At 33.7% G+C, this 16,673-nt stretch overlaps 1 long non-coding RNA gene and 1 pseudogene across 1 annotated transcript; both read left to right on the plus strand.

Annotated features, from left to right (window-relative positions):
* Positions 1–4,979: 4,979 nt before the first annotated feature.
* On the plus strand, positions 4,980–6,601 carry LOC149561438 (uncharacterized). The gene is made up of 2 exons (XR_016363436.1): positions 4,980–5,093; positions 5,411–6,601. It is a non-coding gene; the product is annotated as an uncharacterized LOC149561438 (long non-coding RNA).
* Positions 6,602–9,626: 3,025 nt separating this feature from the next.
* LOC149561439 (GDP-mannose transporter GONST1 pseudogene) lies at positions 9,627–12,507 on the plus strand (annotated as a pseudogene).
* Positions 12,508–16,673: the final 4,166 nt, after the last annotated feature.

The following is a 16,673-nucleotide window of genomic DNA, read 5'->3' on the forward strand; positions in this document are numbered from 1 at the left end:
TTTGCCTTTTTTAAACAAGCCCAGATTTTATAACCTAATGGTTTTTAGTGGTTTGTTTTCTTTCCTTTGATGTTAAAAGTTGTAGGATTTGGGATTTACTTTAATGGATTTGATAATACAACAAAAATGGTTGATAAAATGAAAATACTTTATAACTGCATCATAAATATGACTATGGATGAGCTTTTAATAGGTTGTCTTTTGACTATAATTATTGTTTATTTACAAAAAGGAGAATCAAATTTTGGTAAATTATAACATAACATAAACTATAATATAAAAAGGAAATATTAATTTAAAAGTCTTTTGAAATAATGACAAAAGTTTCAAAACAGATGGACAAAAGATTTTTATACATGAAATAAACTTGTCAATGTTTCTTAAGCCATAAGATAGTATAGCATCTCATCCCAAGTTTTCTCTTTAAGTCACATTTAGCTTCACATTTTAGTTACCTTCCAACTAGACAATTTTAATATTGAGAAAATAGTTTAAAAGAATCTTATATTCAATGATGTATTAAGTTCTAGGTCAGCAATTTTTTGGCTAATAGTGGTTTAATTACAATGATTTGCACCTAAATCCCCAGTGGTTTAAAAGTACCAACTAAATAGTTGTGCATGCAACGAGATATTGAAATCTTTGGGTTTTGTGAGAGTGTAATGTGAACAATGGATCCATAGTGATTGAAGTAATTTTATCAATTGTATAGTTTTATTATCTCTAATGGGAGACTATCCTCTTAACTAGTCAAGCTTCTTGCTCCTAGCTGATTTGATCCACATTGTCTTCCCTCATTATATCCCCATCTTGAGATCAAGTTTTTCCCTCTGACTTATATACATGTCCCTTCCAAGCCCTCCTTCCATCAAATTTGTTAGAGAAGACCATGCACGATTGTTAAATAACAAGCATCATAAAACTTTACTCCATAATCTCTCAAGTAAATCTACTCACCTTCTTCAAAAAATGTACAACCGAAATGAATGATCAACCATCCCTTGAAATCATCACTAACCATATATGCGTGCTTTAGCTATTTGAAGAACTTATGCTTTAGCTAGATACATTTTCCTAGTTGGATATATACATGGTGCAAAGTGAAAGCTAAAGAGATGCACAAAATTATTGTTGCCTGTCAATCAATACATTTATTGGAAATATTCACTACACTTATCATTTTTACACAATAATATTGTCAAACGCCTACTACTCCATCCATATTTTTATCCTCCATGTGGAAATGCTTTAATGATCATGTTCATTCATAAGGATCTCATTTTTAGCAAATTAGCCTAGAAAAAGCACCATTTGGTAAAAGAGTTAAAAAATTATAAGAATATATTTTCCATCGTAGAAATTATTAACATTTAAACTCATTAATTTAATTTCTTGACCATGTGAGTCATGATGGAAAAGGTCATATTTATGCTACCCTACACTATTGATAGTAAGGGTTGTATTTGCTCTACATTATGCTTCCCCAAGGTTCGCCATTTCTAGAAAAGGTCATATTTATGCTACCCTACAATATTGATAATAAGGGTTGTATTTTGGCTACTATACACTATTGCTTCCCCAAAGTTCATTATTGATAGTAAAGGTCATAGTTATGCTACCCTACACTATAAATTCTAGGAGGTTCTAGCCATTTAATCAAAAGGGGTAATTGACATATTATTCTATGGTGCAACAAAAAATCAAAGATCTATATTCTCAATAACTTCATACAACTATCGGCTCTACCTTGCACTGGTTGTGGTGAAAGCGCTAGTAGTTATTATATCTGTTAGATATTCGAATTCCCTTACCCTGTACATTGAATTTTTTTGTTGCTATATAACTCTCCCAAATTTTGAATCTCCCTATGAGAGAGAGCTCCTAAATTTGAATGATAGGCCCTAACTGGTCAAATATTTGCACCCTTACAATAAATGCCACAAACATGTCCACATATCTATACGACTTTCCTTTTACCTATACTTGTTGAACATGATAGAAAATGCCAGAATCAAGAATAGATCATGCAATGATTTTATATTTTCAATGTAAATAATTTGAGTATATATATATATATATATATATATATATATATTTTCCCTTTTAGATTTGGGAGTTTTAATGCTAAAAAAATATGATGTGTCTATTTACATATCTTTAAAATTTGGAATGTTAATTTTATATTTTAAATTATTTGTTTAGTTTATAAATTAATTTTCATATTTATGTAACCTAGATTATTTAATCAATATTTTAAAAAATTAATGTCAAAACTGGTTCAATTGTATGGTATTTAAGACTTTATTCAAGTAAGTCTAGAAATGCAATCTACTAATAATATGATATAAATAGTAAAAATCACACCTTAACTAAATATTTTAACAAGATGCCAGTGATTTTTTTAGTGGCAAATCTTTGCCAATTAGCTAGTCCGTCTCTTTGGGAAATTTGCAATTTGGTGAATAAAACCTACATATGGGGTCAACCATGTTGCCAAGATATTAAATAATTTGGGTCGAAATCCAAGGCTAATCGCTCATTAGTTTACACATAATCGGTCCCAAATCCTGGCCCAATCACCAATATAATCTACATTTAGAACACATTTATTTTAAAAAATTTACCAACATTTCTCTAATGTTTTCTTATTGGACAATGCTATTTCGCCCTTAAAATAAAACAATATTTTCTCTCATGTTGAGTGTCGCCTACCATTTTACCGGTGTGTGTCTCCAAATATCCCCGTTCAACCAACTATATTATGTTTTGGTCTCTGGGACACGTGTCCTAATTTTGGGAAGATTTAGACTTTATGGTATGTCATTTAAAATTAAGCCCGAAATAGAGTTGAAGCCATTGATCTACATTACATCAACGGTCCAAATTAATTCCTTTCACCATAAAAATGACAACATTAAAAGTGATGATGACCAAGTTGGCAATTAAAAAGGGCAAATTATTAATTGAATCTTAATGGATTGGCATACTACAAGTACACTGTATAGTGTACACTTGGCATTTGGGCTATGGACCGCTTGTGACTCTATAAATTCATCAAAAAAACTAAATAATATCTCTTTTGAAATTGACATATTATCCAACTATATTAATATTTTGTGTTATATGAAATAATTAATTCACCTCTTACATTACGAAAATGTTTATGACCAACTAAAAAAAAACACCTTAATTCGCCACAGTTATTATTAAATTTTGATACGAAAAGGAAAATTTTGCCAATAGAAAATAATTTTCTCCCTTGCCCCAAATGAAAAAATCCTGATTAGAAATTTCTCCTGCATATTTTATATGTTGAATTGGCCAGCATTCTACATATTTTTCTTGGGAGGGGTTTCTTAAAGTTATCCCTACTAGATGCTAGCTTAAATTGATTATTTATTTGAAAAAATATAACATAAGTCTAAAATTTTAAATAATAATAACACATTAACTAGATGTTTAAATCGAAATATTTATTTGAAAAAAAATAACATAGTGTAAAATTATAAAAATTAATAACATATTATTTATTTTATAATAATATCATAGAATTTTTATTATTGTATTTGTCGTAGGCTCTATTTTGTAATCAGTTCAACCAATTAGATCTAATTATTTTTCCTTCTAATTTTAAGTTTCGATTTTTGGATTGTTTATAATGAATTTTTTAACTTCTAAATTTCTTTAAAATATTTTACTTGAACTTGATTGGCTCTTATATTTGGGGTCTTATAAGAGTGATTTTTTTGGAAGCACTACCGGAATTTTAAGATTCACTTTTAAAAAATAACATTGTATGGAAATAAATAGTTTTGGGTTTGTAAATATTAATTTTATCACCAGTCACTATAGTATTTGATTATATTAAATTTTAAATACTTTAATTTGTGAAAGATGATAATTAACTAATGTATATATTAAAATATAGTGTTTGTGAAAAAGGGTATAATAAAAAATCAAAAAGTAAAAATAAAATATAAATAATTATATCTTTCTTAAAATACTATGTTATTAGACTAAAATCTAGTACAATTTTATGATTATCTAGGGTCAAAATCTCTACATCTTAATGTTTAGTTGTCTATAGTAGAAAAAAAAAAATTAATGTATTAATATACCAATATACTAAAATACAATTCATTAGTTATAATAGTATCATTACATTTATGTGAAATTTAGATTTTTTATATTAAATTTTTATCTAAAATATATATCAAATATTAATCAATAAGTAATAAAATTATAAACTTTTTACTTCATTATTCTAATTAATTAAAACTATTATAATCTATGACAAATACAAGCCACTACGTGGCACTTGTTATAGGTAAATGCCATACAATTGAATGAAGTGATACATTTTCTTCAAAAAAGTATTGACATAATATTAGAGGTTACATAAATATTAAAATTAATTTATAAATTAAACAAATAATTAAAAATTAAAAATTCAACATTCCAAAGTTTATATCTTAAAATCAAAATATGATTGAATTATTTTTATTGAAACACCAAAATCATTGGACAGTGGAGGAGTATGATGTTCAGATGGTAGAGATGAAAGGACATTCATATAGATATATGGGCATGTTTGTAGAGTGACGTTGAAAACCTAAATTAAAACGTAAAGTAGAAGTGAAAGGACATTTGTATAGATCTATAGGCATGTTTGTAGGGCTATATCTAAAATCTAATTTAAAACTTAAAACTTAAGGTGCAAATATTCAACTATTGGTTAGATCATTTCTGAATTTGATTGTATGGTATTTTTTATCATGAACGTTTGGAATCATGCTACATGATCCATCATCATCATCCTGTAAGAGAGCACATAAAAAAGAAGAACGATAATGAATATTCATGGAAATCTAATGATAATGGTGCAAATATTAGGCTATTTAGCTAGGAACGGAAAAAAAACGACAAAACGGCTATATTAGTAACTATACATATTTATGGATGATTCATTGCATTAATCATGTGAAAGAGGATCGGTTCGGTCGCGCTGTGCAGAGGATCGGTAAGCTGACATGTTTTCACTTTTCAGCCACATTTGACAAATATGCTATGTTCCTGCAAAAGTATTATCATAGGTAATATATCCATTTCTCACCTTTGCCTTGTACATAGATTTGCATAAAGACCCTAGTAGGGATTTCCTCCCCAGTTCATACTTCATGCTGATAGAATTTCTCGTGCTCTGTGTTGTCATTACAGTAGTTTGCCAACAGTAAATTTTCCATAACTGCTTTTCTTAATTGTACTTGCGAAACGAGATTTGGCCTTTCTGTGAATCTTTTCTTTGTTTTCGATATTTTGTTTTGTACGGCTCGGCTCAAATTAGTGGGGTCTCTATTGAAAGTGACGATAATGTTTTTGCATCAATGCCCATCGCAATGTTTTGTCACAGCCCAGAAATTGGTCACAGTAATTAGAAGATCGTGAAGATCGTGAAACTAGAGGCGACTTTTATGTGCTGCGGATTGGATTGGAGAGTATTTTCATCATATTAATGGATTTGTACAAAGGCGGTTAGTCTTCCTTCCCGAGATAGAATCTATGTTTCTTTCAAATGACTTTTAGCCCCTGTTAACAAATTCCATAATATGCTGTGTTCCTGCAAGTCATCGGCCTAGTAATCCTACGGGTTTAAACTCACCAGGTTCGTTGGAGACACCGTGCAGAATAAAAATTGCTAAACATGGACCCATTCATCGCAATTGACATCTGTCAATGTCTCCTTCACAACAGCATAATTTGCCCAAATCTTCTAGATGTAATACTTCACAACAACCTCCTCCTGATGCTCTGTTCATCTCATCATAAGCCATTTCTTGCATGTGAGGAGGATGGGTTGTGAGATAAGGCTATTTTTTAATCCTCTCCTTTGCCAATTCAAGATACTCAGTGCCATCATTTTTGAGGGCATTGTCTGATGAGAAGTCTCGAAGCTACAATGTGGTCCATTGCTGTGGTGGGCATGGAGTTTTTGACATCTCTCGTGAGGTGTATAATGTGGGGAAGCTACTCTCTGCAGGCATCCTCAAGTTAAAGGTGATATCTATCTCTTGAGGTGTATCCCATTTTGTTTCAATCACCAAATTCTATCTAGTTCATTGTTATATTGACTAATCTTTAATGGGAATTCGACAAGACAGTTACATCTACCCTTCCATAGCCCGAGTGTTGGGCAACCTCTGGAATTGGCGGGGCTAAGAAAAATGTTTGGAAAATTACAATTGCAGAGAGGATTTTCCATTGCCTCCTGGGTGAAGAACATCATTGAAACATGAGTAAAACCCGCAAAAGTTTTTGATTATATAAGTATAAATACTGCAAAGTTATCTGTACTTCTAGGAGATGTTTTAGCTTCAGGTTCTTGCCATTCCGCAGTTAGGTAATTTATCATCTCTTGTGTTTATCATGTAATCCTAAGCTTCGATTAGGAAATTTACGAAGACTGTATATTTGTGGATGATGCAAGCAGGGGATTGGCTCGGCTGGTCCCCAGTATGCAGTTGCTAGTTTACAGACCCAACAAATATTATCTGTTCCTGCAAGTTTATTAGACCAATTCACTAGCATTTATTACCCTTCGCTATAGTTGGTTTTAGCTGATTTATGAGCATCTGTTAGATATTAGACCTTTTATATTTTGCTTATATTTCAATATGAATCCATCTATCTCAGCTTCAGCCTCTTATATATCAAAGAAATAATTATAATTAATTATTTGATGTTTTCCCTATGTATTATTGAGATCACCTTCTTATTATATCTGACCTTTAGGTGAGAATAATTATGCTCCAGAATTGTTTTCTATTATTGAAGCTTCATTAAATTTATTTCTGCAAAAGTGCCCATAATAAAGTGTTGCCTACCATGATATATATATCATCAAACTGTCCCAGTCTGAAATGACTGCATTGAATCATCTTGCAATAGTCACAGTGCAGTCCAGTTGGTAAAGTTCAGTTAGATTCCAAGGTTTGCCATACTACAGAACGTTTTAATGAGATAGAAACTCAATGGCTGAAAAACAAATTGAACATAGTATATAAGATTAGGGCGAAGGGCACCTTGTTGCAGTAAACTCAATGGATTCAGTATATAAGATTAGGGCGAAGGGCACCTGATTGCTGTAAACTCAATTATTTCCATCAAAAACTATGTTAAAGTTGAGTTCAAACTTTGGAATAGCCTTCTAGAGAAAAAATAGATGAAGCCAACAACGTTTTGACAATACTATTTATTTATATTTCATCCACGTATTATCAGGAGATAAGGGAAAAAATGAAACAGGGAGAGAAAGTATATATAACACAAATAAGGATCAATTCAAGTAGACTCGGGTTTGACATTCATAATGGCCTACCTCAAGAGGGGTAGGAAGAGTAGATTGGTGTTTCCAACGAATGATAGAATCATAGAAACATTTTAACAAGGGACAATGACATCTGGGTTAGCAGTATACAGGTAAACAAGCCCTGGTATTGAAAGGTAATGTGGTTATCTAGGTCATCACTAATCAAGACATGAATGTCTCGAATTAATTATTTCTCATTTACCTGTTATATGTAGTCCTTATTGGGTTGGGAGAGTGTTTTCATTGAATCAATTGATTTGTAGAAAGGTTGTTTTTCTTCCTCCCACATATAGGATCTATGTTTCATGTTCCTGTAAGTACTCTGGGATCTAAACTCTAAACTCATCAGGGTTATTGGTGCAGATTAAAAATTACTAGACATGGACATAAAATTGTTGGTACATGCAACACATTGCCAATAGTGGATGAAGGGAATAAAACCAAAATGATACCCCTAACGAGAGGGTTGCTTTTCTTTTATTACATTCACTTCATTGGTTGAGTTTTGACAGCGAATCCATAGTCCATTGCTCTTTATTATAAAACTTGCTTTCCTGCATATCAACTTTCAATAGTACCTCCTATATTGGATGCTTGAATGGTTATCAATGGGGTCTTTGTTCGCTGATTCTTGCCTAAGGGTGGCTTCTTAAGAGACTGAACAAAGTATTTAGAGATCTGTAGCTGGGTTCCATGGAAGACTGGAGCTTAGAGATCTCATGCATTTGAAATAATGCACTTTGTTGACTAGGGCTGGGAAACTTATGGAGCTTTGAGTGACTTCAACATCTGCAACGATTTGGGTCTAATTCTGGTGTTGTTCTCTGTTATGAACTGATTTTTACAAGCTGAGAAGAAGGGAGGCTAATACTTAACTCTGAGATTCAAAGGGTGCAGTCCTATGGAGGGGATTTCAGATCTAACTTAAAGGAGGTCCCATGGATTTCAAAAGAAAAAAATGCAAATAGCAGTCTCTCTATTTTAAGATACAAATTTAAGTGGCTTTAAAAGGTGGAAAGCTAGAAATTACCCCACCAACTTAGGCTTTTAGATATTTTCTGCCACTTATCAACCATATCAATTTTTACTATTTCATTATTTGTTAATCAATATGCTAAATAATACAATCCATGAGACCACTACTGGTTTTATAAATTTTAGAACTCAAAATGTCAAACATAAACTAAACTAGAAATTTCATAGAATCATCTTCATTGAAATAATCATAAAAAAATTTAGCAGCACCCATTAAATATTTGAGAAAGCACCCTTCATAGGGGCATACCCTAAGTCGTCTTAAATTATAGAAATCTGCTGAAAGTATCTGAGGAAAAATAAATGCTTGATGACATGAGCTAGAATGATCTGGATGTCTCTAATGCAGTTTGAACGTGGACAAAGCGTAGCAATATAGATAAGCTAACAATGCATAGGAAGAAACGATAATAGTATTTGAAATTTTCTGTAGATGCAATTTGAAATGGTTTTCAAAGACAGATTGGTAATCTAATTCGAAGACAGTATTCTTAGCATATATAATTTTTTTTGTCCCTCACCTTTGACTTGGAACTTTAGCTTGGCCTCTTCAGATGGTGTAAAACCCTAGCATGGTCTTTCTCCCCACTTTTTGCAATCAAGACCAACACAAATTGTTTTCAGCCCGTTAACAAATTCCATAAATGCTTTCTTCCAGCCATTGTGGGGATGCAGAGCAAACATGGACCAATTCATAGCAATTGAATCATTTCTGGTATCTCTTTCACAACAGCATAGTTTCCCCAAATCCCCTAAATGTAGCACTTCACATCAACCTCCTCTCAACTCTTTGTTTTCCCTTCATAAACCAAATCCCCTAAATGATCACCCTTCATAAACCATTACTTATATATGAGGATGGGTTGTGAGTTAACTCAAGGACCATTATATGGCTCTGCATGTGCTATTGAATTTTATATAATGCCTTGTAATATGTTTGACAATTTGACAATTTTCCCAATCTGGGCAGAGTGGATGTCAATTGCTTTCTCGGGTAAGAGCATTAGGAGCATATTCAAAATATAAATTACACAAGTACAAAGCCCACAAATATATATATATATATATATATATATATATATATATATTAGGAGATGTTTTAGCCTTAGTTGCATGTCATTCCAGCACATTTGCAATCTTTCTGCTTTTGTTTTACCATGTAAACGCATGCTTATATTTGAAGGCTTCAATTCCCTTGCTTTTGTTTGGACCTGTTACCCAGACATTTTAGAGGGAGGATTAATTATATTAATTCCGGAAAGAGAGAGATTAATTCCCAGCTAAACCAATTTTTCTCTCTCCCCATACTTTTCTCTCTCCACGTACTCAAACTTTTAGAGAGAAGTACGGGTTTGGGTTTTCTCATTCACAATCTTCTCTCTCCACGTACTAAAGTACTCTCTCTCCACGTACTCCAACTTTTTAACCTAATCCTAACCCGAACTTCCCCAGTGTTAGTTATTCCATGAAAACTCAAAAGCACAGAGGTTTTCACTTGGGTGATTGGTCAAATATCTTGTAGGCTACAGAGGAAGAAAGTTAGAGGCAACTTCCTAATGTTGGAGAGAATTCATCCTGTACGTGTGTGAAACAATAAAAAAATAGCACTCACGGCATTCCTTGGGACCATAGACAAGGCATGTGCACTATTTTCTTTATGACCTGCGGCCTGGCATTCGTTCCATTATTAAAGTTGCTGATAAGAGACAAAACATAAGAAGGGAGGCGGCTCATGTCATTTCAGCTCACAATTTTGACCAACATAACACCAAAGCTATATATATATCTGCCTTCTCTATAATATGCATGTTCAACAATTCAGGCACCATGTAGCCCGGTGTTCCTCTCAACATAGTTATCACTTCACTTTGCTCTCTGTTGGTCAACTTTGCATGCCCAAAATTTGAGACTTTTGCATTGAAATGTTTATCCAACAGAATGTTTTGGGGTTTGATGTCGAATTGAATTATTCTCTATTCACACTCTTTTTGTAAGTATGCCAACCCCTGTGCACATTGAAGAACTATTTTTGATCTGGTCTTCCGACCCAGCATGAATTGATCAATACCGGTGGCAAATATCCATTTCTCAAGCTTATTGGCAGGGGAAATTCACCTTCAAATCGACCAATGGAAACATAGTCAAGGCACGTGACACATTTGGTAATAATTCTCCAGCAAAGGCACTCGAATTGTTTGTCTAAATTCCTGTGTAAAGTAAGCTATTTCTAAGTCAATACAGGCCTGAGACCAAACATGTGAGCAGACCAATATGAAGAAAGTTTGGAGCAGATTTTGTATTCCAAATGTTTGACACAATGCGTTGATGCATTAGAAGGCAGAGAACTAAGTTTTATTAATACTCCATCATGCACAGAACTGAAGAAAATCCAAGCGGCAAATGCATAGCAGGACTTCCAGCAAGTCCCAAACATAGACAAAGCACATAAAGTCGCAGACGTGACCATGAATATGATGTGTTTGACTTAATGTCATTGCCAACTCGATAATAGGAATAGAGCCACTGCATGGAACAAAGGAAGTCTTTTTGCATTAATAGGAGAAAGTTTATGAGGGCTCGTTGGGTCACGGCTTTACATGTCTCATTAAATGCAATGGGAAGTTGAATAGTTGATAAAGCTACATTGGAAGACTTCAATAAAATAGATATAAATGGAGAATCAAATGAAGTAATGAATAATTTTCCTAATGCAACATTGAGTCAGGCACCGAGTATCCATAGCCTGATAGGTGCTGGGAGAAGAAGTAGCAGATCATTGTCAGTAGCAAGGCCTTTGATAAATGATAACGCCGATTTAGAAGATAGTAGTGTGGAGAAAGATGTTGAGAAAACTGTGCGGGAGCATGGGTTTATTAAATTTTGGAATCAAGCCCTGCTGTCTAGGATAACATATTGCCTTTTATCATGTGGCATGATTTTGGTTAATAAAGTTGTTCTATCTAGTTATAGTTTTGATGGTGGAATTTCCATAATGTTTTATCAGAATCTTGTTGGTGTGGCAATTGTTATGACACTGAGCTCCTTTGGCATCATAACAGCTGAACCACTCACTTGGAAACTTGTTAAAGTCTGGCTTCCTGTCAATATTATATTTGTTGGGATGCTTGTCACAAGCATTTTTAGTTTGAAGTACATAAATGTTTCCATGGTGACAATTTCGAAGAATGTTACAAATATTATAACAGCTGTGGGAGGTTTATCTTTTCAAGAAAAAGCATAACAACAAAGTTTGGACTGCCCTCTTCTTGATGATTATATCCGCCATTTGTGGAGGCATTATAGATCTTTCCTTTCATGCAGTGGGCTATATGTGGCAAATTTTGAATTGTTTGCTCACAGCTTCATACTCACTTACATTATGGAGGCTCATAGATGTAGCAAAACAAGTCACAAAATCTGGAAACTTGAATGAATTTTCCATGGTTCCTCTCAACAATTCCCTATCATTGCCCTTGGGACTTATACTTATTTTCAGCGAGTGGCAGTACCTTTATGAAGCACCAATTGCAGAGAAATTCATCAAACAAGTTGTCATTTTTTGAAGTCATTACTGTTGACATTGACACAATGATTTTTCTTGACTACTTATAAACTTGTGAGGCATTTTCTACATAGCCAACATGGATCTTTTTGGTTAGCAATGGGTAATAAATTTCAAATGCTCATCATCTTGTAAGAAAGTTTATAAAGTGGACCATAGGAATTCTTATGAATGAAGGATATGATGATGATAATGATGTAGCCAACGAGAACCTTCCTAAATGGGTAGGTTGGCGGATTTTTGCTTGTATTGAGAGAAGATGCAATGCATAACTTATCATAAGTAAATTCCTTTATCTTTTGCTCAATCTATGTGGGCTTAATGTTATACCTTTTGTAAAAGTGACTTATGTCACTTATTTGTAACTGGAGTTAGGATCTAGAGTTTTTATTGATATGAGTAAGAGTTAGAGTCAGTTTTCAAATGTGTGCCAAATTCCAAACTCTGACTTTTTGAGTGGTTATGAACCCGAAAAGTTGGTTAATCTAGATTGGCTATAAATTTCTGAAAATCAATGTAATAAGGGACTTTTTGGACTTGGATACAGGGAACACTTATGCTCTGATAACAAAGCAATTTTTGGAAAGTGTGTACAATTGTTGTTTTTGTAATCAGTTATTTCTTACTTTCTTGGTGCAAGGAAGTAAAGGAAGTACATTTGGCGTTCTCTTTCTAAGGAATCTGAATGGTTGGAGTGTTGATTCATTTATGAGTATTTTCATGGTATGGTGTGAGTATTCATGAATGGTTGAATTAGCATTGTGTCAGTGATAGTTCTCAAGTGTAGTCCTTGATTGCTCTCATTAATAGATTTCATCATTTTTACGAAAACATTGAAGGCGTGTGGTGCATTCGCTATCAATGGTTTTCCTTTTATTTTCTAAGTTCTATTCATCTTTTTTTTGAAAAAGCACAAATTTTATCTTACAAGGGAGCTACCCCTCTAAATGCGGAGGAAGGCCGGATATCAAGGGCCTATCCAACTGTTGGAGACATCGATTTGCCACATACTCCATTGGGCCAAATCGTACATTTTCAAAGTGACAAATCTGTTTACCAATAGGGCCAAGAATTTTTCAGTATTTATGGCATTTTATGTTTTGGTACCTTTGGAAGTTTGGAATCCGTCAGGGTTTCAGATTCAGATTCAGATTCCTTCAGTTTGGAATTTATGTTGATATTTTTAGTGTTCAAGCTTTATGGTCTTTAATTTTATGCATTCTAATAATCCACTTAGTCTATTTGCATTTAGCATTAATCGCTTTTAGTTTTCCACATTTGAATAATTGTTTTGTTATCTACTAAATTTGTCTACATTTCAAATTCGACTCCACTATTTTCAATTTTATGCATTCTAATATCTATTAAACGTCTCCATTCCATCTTTGTTGCTTTCAATTATTTTTTAGCGTCATTAGCTTCAATATTGTTTTGGTGTGTTTCTTTGGATCTCTATGTTCTTCGTTAAACAATGGGTTCTCCTTTATCTTCAACCAACCTTATCAATAACACTATGTTTGATTCTTCCTATATTCTAAATCAAAGGCCATTTTTTGCTACTTCTAGTGATGTCAACCATTAACAATTCAAAACAGTGCACAATCTATTGATATCATTTACATTTAGTGTGTAAGGCTTCTTTGTTGACAACAGGTTCACAATGTGTAATTCTACCTCTATTCAAAATCAACAGTCAACTTTTTGTCCTTCCAATGATGTCAACCATTAACAATTTAAAATAGTGTACAATCTATTGATATCATTTAAGTTTTGAGTGTGAATCTTCATTGTTCACTATGGGTTCATTGTGTCTGATTCTACCTTTGTTCTAAGTCAACTTCCTTTTTCTTCTCCTTCCACTGATGTCAACCATTAGCAATTCAAAATAGCGTTTCTCTCTCCTTCTAGTGATTTTTATCCAATTATAATCATATTGACAATCTATTAGTGATATCATTTAAATTTAGTGTAAACCTTATTTTTAAAGAATTCCAACATCAGATTTAAATTTATTGTACTGTTGAAGGCTATTTCTTCATCATCAATTTAAGAAACTCATCAGCACCATTTTTAGGGGATTGTCTAATGAGAAGAGCCCTTGCATGCAAAGAGCCGTCTATGCAGCCGATGAATTCTCCCAGTGTCCAAATGCATACTCATACCATGGCATACCATGCCCATCCACTGACTATCTCGTCATTGTCAGAATTGTCAGAGATCTGCAATATTCATTAGAAATAGATTGAATATTGTGATATTCATTAGAAATAGATTGAATATTGCAATATTCAATAGAAATACAGCAGCAAAAAGCAACCATACAATGCTTTGGACAACAGTTTGAATCTCACAAATTCTGGAAATCATATTAGCTAAGCATGGCTATTTTGATGATCATGAAAAGAAACATCCCTGTCAGAAAAAAAAATTACATCTTCTAAGAAATAAAAAAAACCAATTCATTGGTATAACATAAGCACTCTCCCTCTTCTTCATACATACATGCCTTCAAACCAAACCAAAGTCTTCAATGATATCAGTCGCTTGCCTTATGCACAATCAGAGCTAATAATGGTATCTTCAAATGCATTGAATTGAATTTGCAGCTCACTTAGGAAGGATTGGAGTTTCGCATTGTTTTGGGTATGAGACTGGAGGACAGTGATGTGGGGAGAGATTCACACAAATCACGAGCACTCCAATTGAGTGGAATAGAATGTGTGGGAAAAAACTGCTAAGCAATGAAATTTCCACAAGTATTTTAGGATTATATGCCTGAAAGCCTATGAAATAACATTATGGTGTGGCGAAAGGCCAAGTAGAATAGTTTTCCAAGTCCAAACTTGGTGGCAAAGAGCTAGAAGATTGGAGAAAAGTTGATACCAGAGACATTGAGCATGAGGATAGAAACCACAACACGTGTTTTATTGTCTCTTTTTTGGCACAAAAAGGACAAGCCATAGAGGGAGATATGAAGGAAAGACATTCACCAATAGGGAGCTTAACATGCAAGATTTTCCAATCAACCAATTGAGCCTGTGCATCAGCTTTAGCTTTCCAAATAAGAACACTTAGTTTATTCCATCTAGAGTGCTTAAAATTACAATGCCATTTAAAATTAAAGTAGGTGAACAAGTGAACTTGGGGCAAGATGGCTTTAAGTGGTAAAGCACAACAACTTTGTTTACTAGGTCATTTGAATCAGAAATGAAGTTATCCTAGCATGGGGTGGACAACAACAAAATATGTTATGGAGGAACAAGCGGTTGAATTTGTAAAATCAGAGGTTTGTGAATGGGTAAAAGACCAAATTTTGACTTAAGGGAATTCCATGATTTCCAATTAAAGTTAACCAAGTCTCGTAAATCATGAAAGGTTTGAATGCCTTTTTTGAACAGCTGTTTTCCTTTCAGAATCTTGATAGTAGCCAGAGGAGCATTGCCAAGTTGAACCAAGAAATTCCATCATATGAGGAGGCAAAACTTAGCCCATCTCTCAAGGACTGATCATACCAAACTAATTTATTTGAAGTATTCTGCCAAGCTTACCAAATTGACTTAAATGGAGCTGAGCCATGGGTCTTGAAGAAAGGAGCAAGCAAAAGTTTGTCCTCCCATTTGACTGCATCCCATGAGCTACTCCAAATTGTAGCAGTTTGGATTCGATGACGAACCAGATGGGAGCACTACCTTTGAGGGCTCTAATTATCCATTTAGTAGTAAGGCAGATGCCTTTGGTGTAAGGGTCAATCATCCCCAATCCTCCTCTATCTTTTTGTTGTATACAATGGTTTCAAGATGTAATGGGCACACCTTTCTTATGTCCCCAGTTAGACCACAAGAAGCTTCTAATTAACTATGTTAACTGAGTGTAGCATGATTTAGATAGTAACTAGGAAGTTTAATATAAACATGGCTAGCCAATAGGATCATATTAGTGACTTGAATTCTTCCAGCCATGGAAAGAAACCTATTGGTTCAATTTAGGAGTTTATGCTTTATTTTGGCCAAGAACAACTTCCACGTATCTTTGAGAGAAACCCCAACACCAAAGGGTATCCCAAGATATCTTGTGATGGTACCATGTTTCACTTCCTTCCAGTCAGTTGGGATCCATGGAGGGCACTAATTGGGTCTTGTCATAAAAAACTCATTTTTATGCATAGATAATTTTGAACTTGAAATTGCATAATAAAGCTCCAGAACGTCAAGCACATTGTTCAGTAAACAACATGTTGTCATCAACAAAATGAGAGTTAAGAGCTGTAACATTCCTTGGAAGTGTGATTCCTCTAATCAATTTAATGTTAAGAGCATGATGGACGAGATATCCCAATGCATTAGCAGCGAGAACATACAAGAAAGGAGCTAGAGGATAGCCTTGGCAGATAGATTTTTGCAAGGGAAACTGCGGAGAGAGAACACCATTAACAACTACTCTAGCATTAGCATACTTGAAAAGCATTTTAATTTGATCAAGGATTTTTGGGCCAAAACTGAGACATCTTAACATTTTTAAAATAAAAGGTCATCAAATGTGATTGTATTCTTTTTCAAAATCTAGTTTAATAATTGGAACATCTTGAGCTGATTGTTGAGCCCATTCCAAGCTAACACCAAGTTATCCAAGATAAATCTGCTCACTAAGAATCCACTTTGCTCTATGTGAACAATTTCTTGAGCGATACATTTGATTCTTGGAGCCAAAGCT

Source organism: Cupressus sempervirens, chromosome 4 (genome assembly GCF_028749045.1).
Source record: "Cupressus sempervirens isolate cs-2001-9-10 chromosome 4, ASM2874904v1, whole genome shotgun sequence".
Classification (NCBI taxonomy): Eukaryota; Viridiplantae; Streptophyta; class Pinopsida; order Cupressales; family Cupressaceae; genus Cupressus; species Cupressus sempervirens.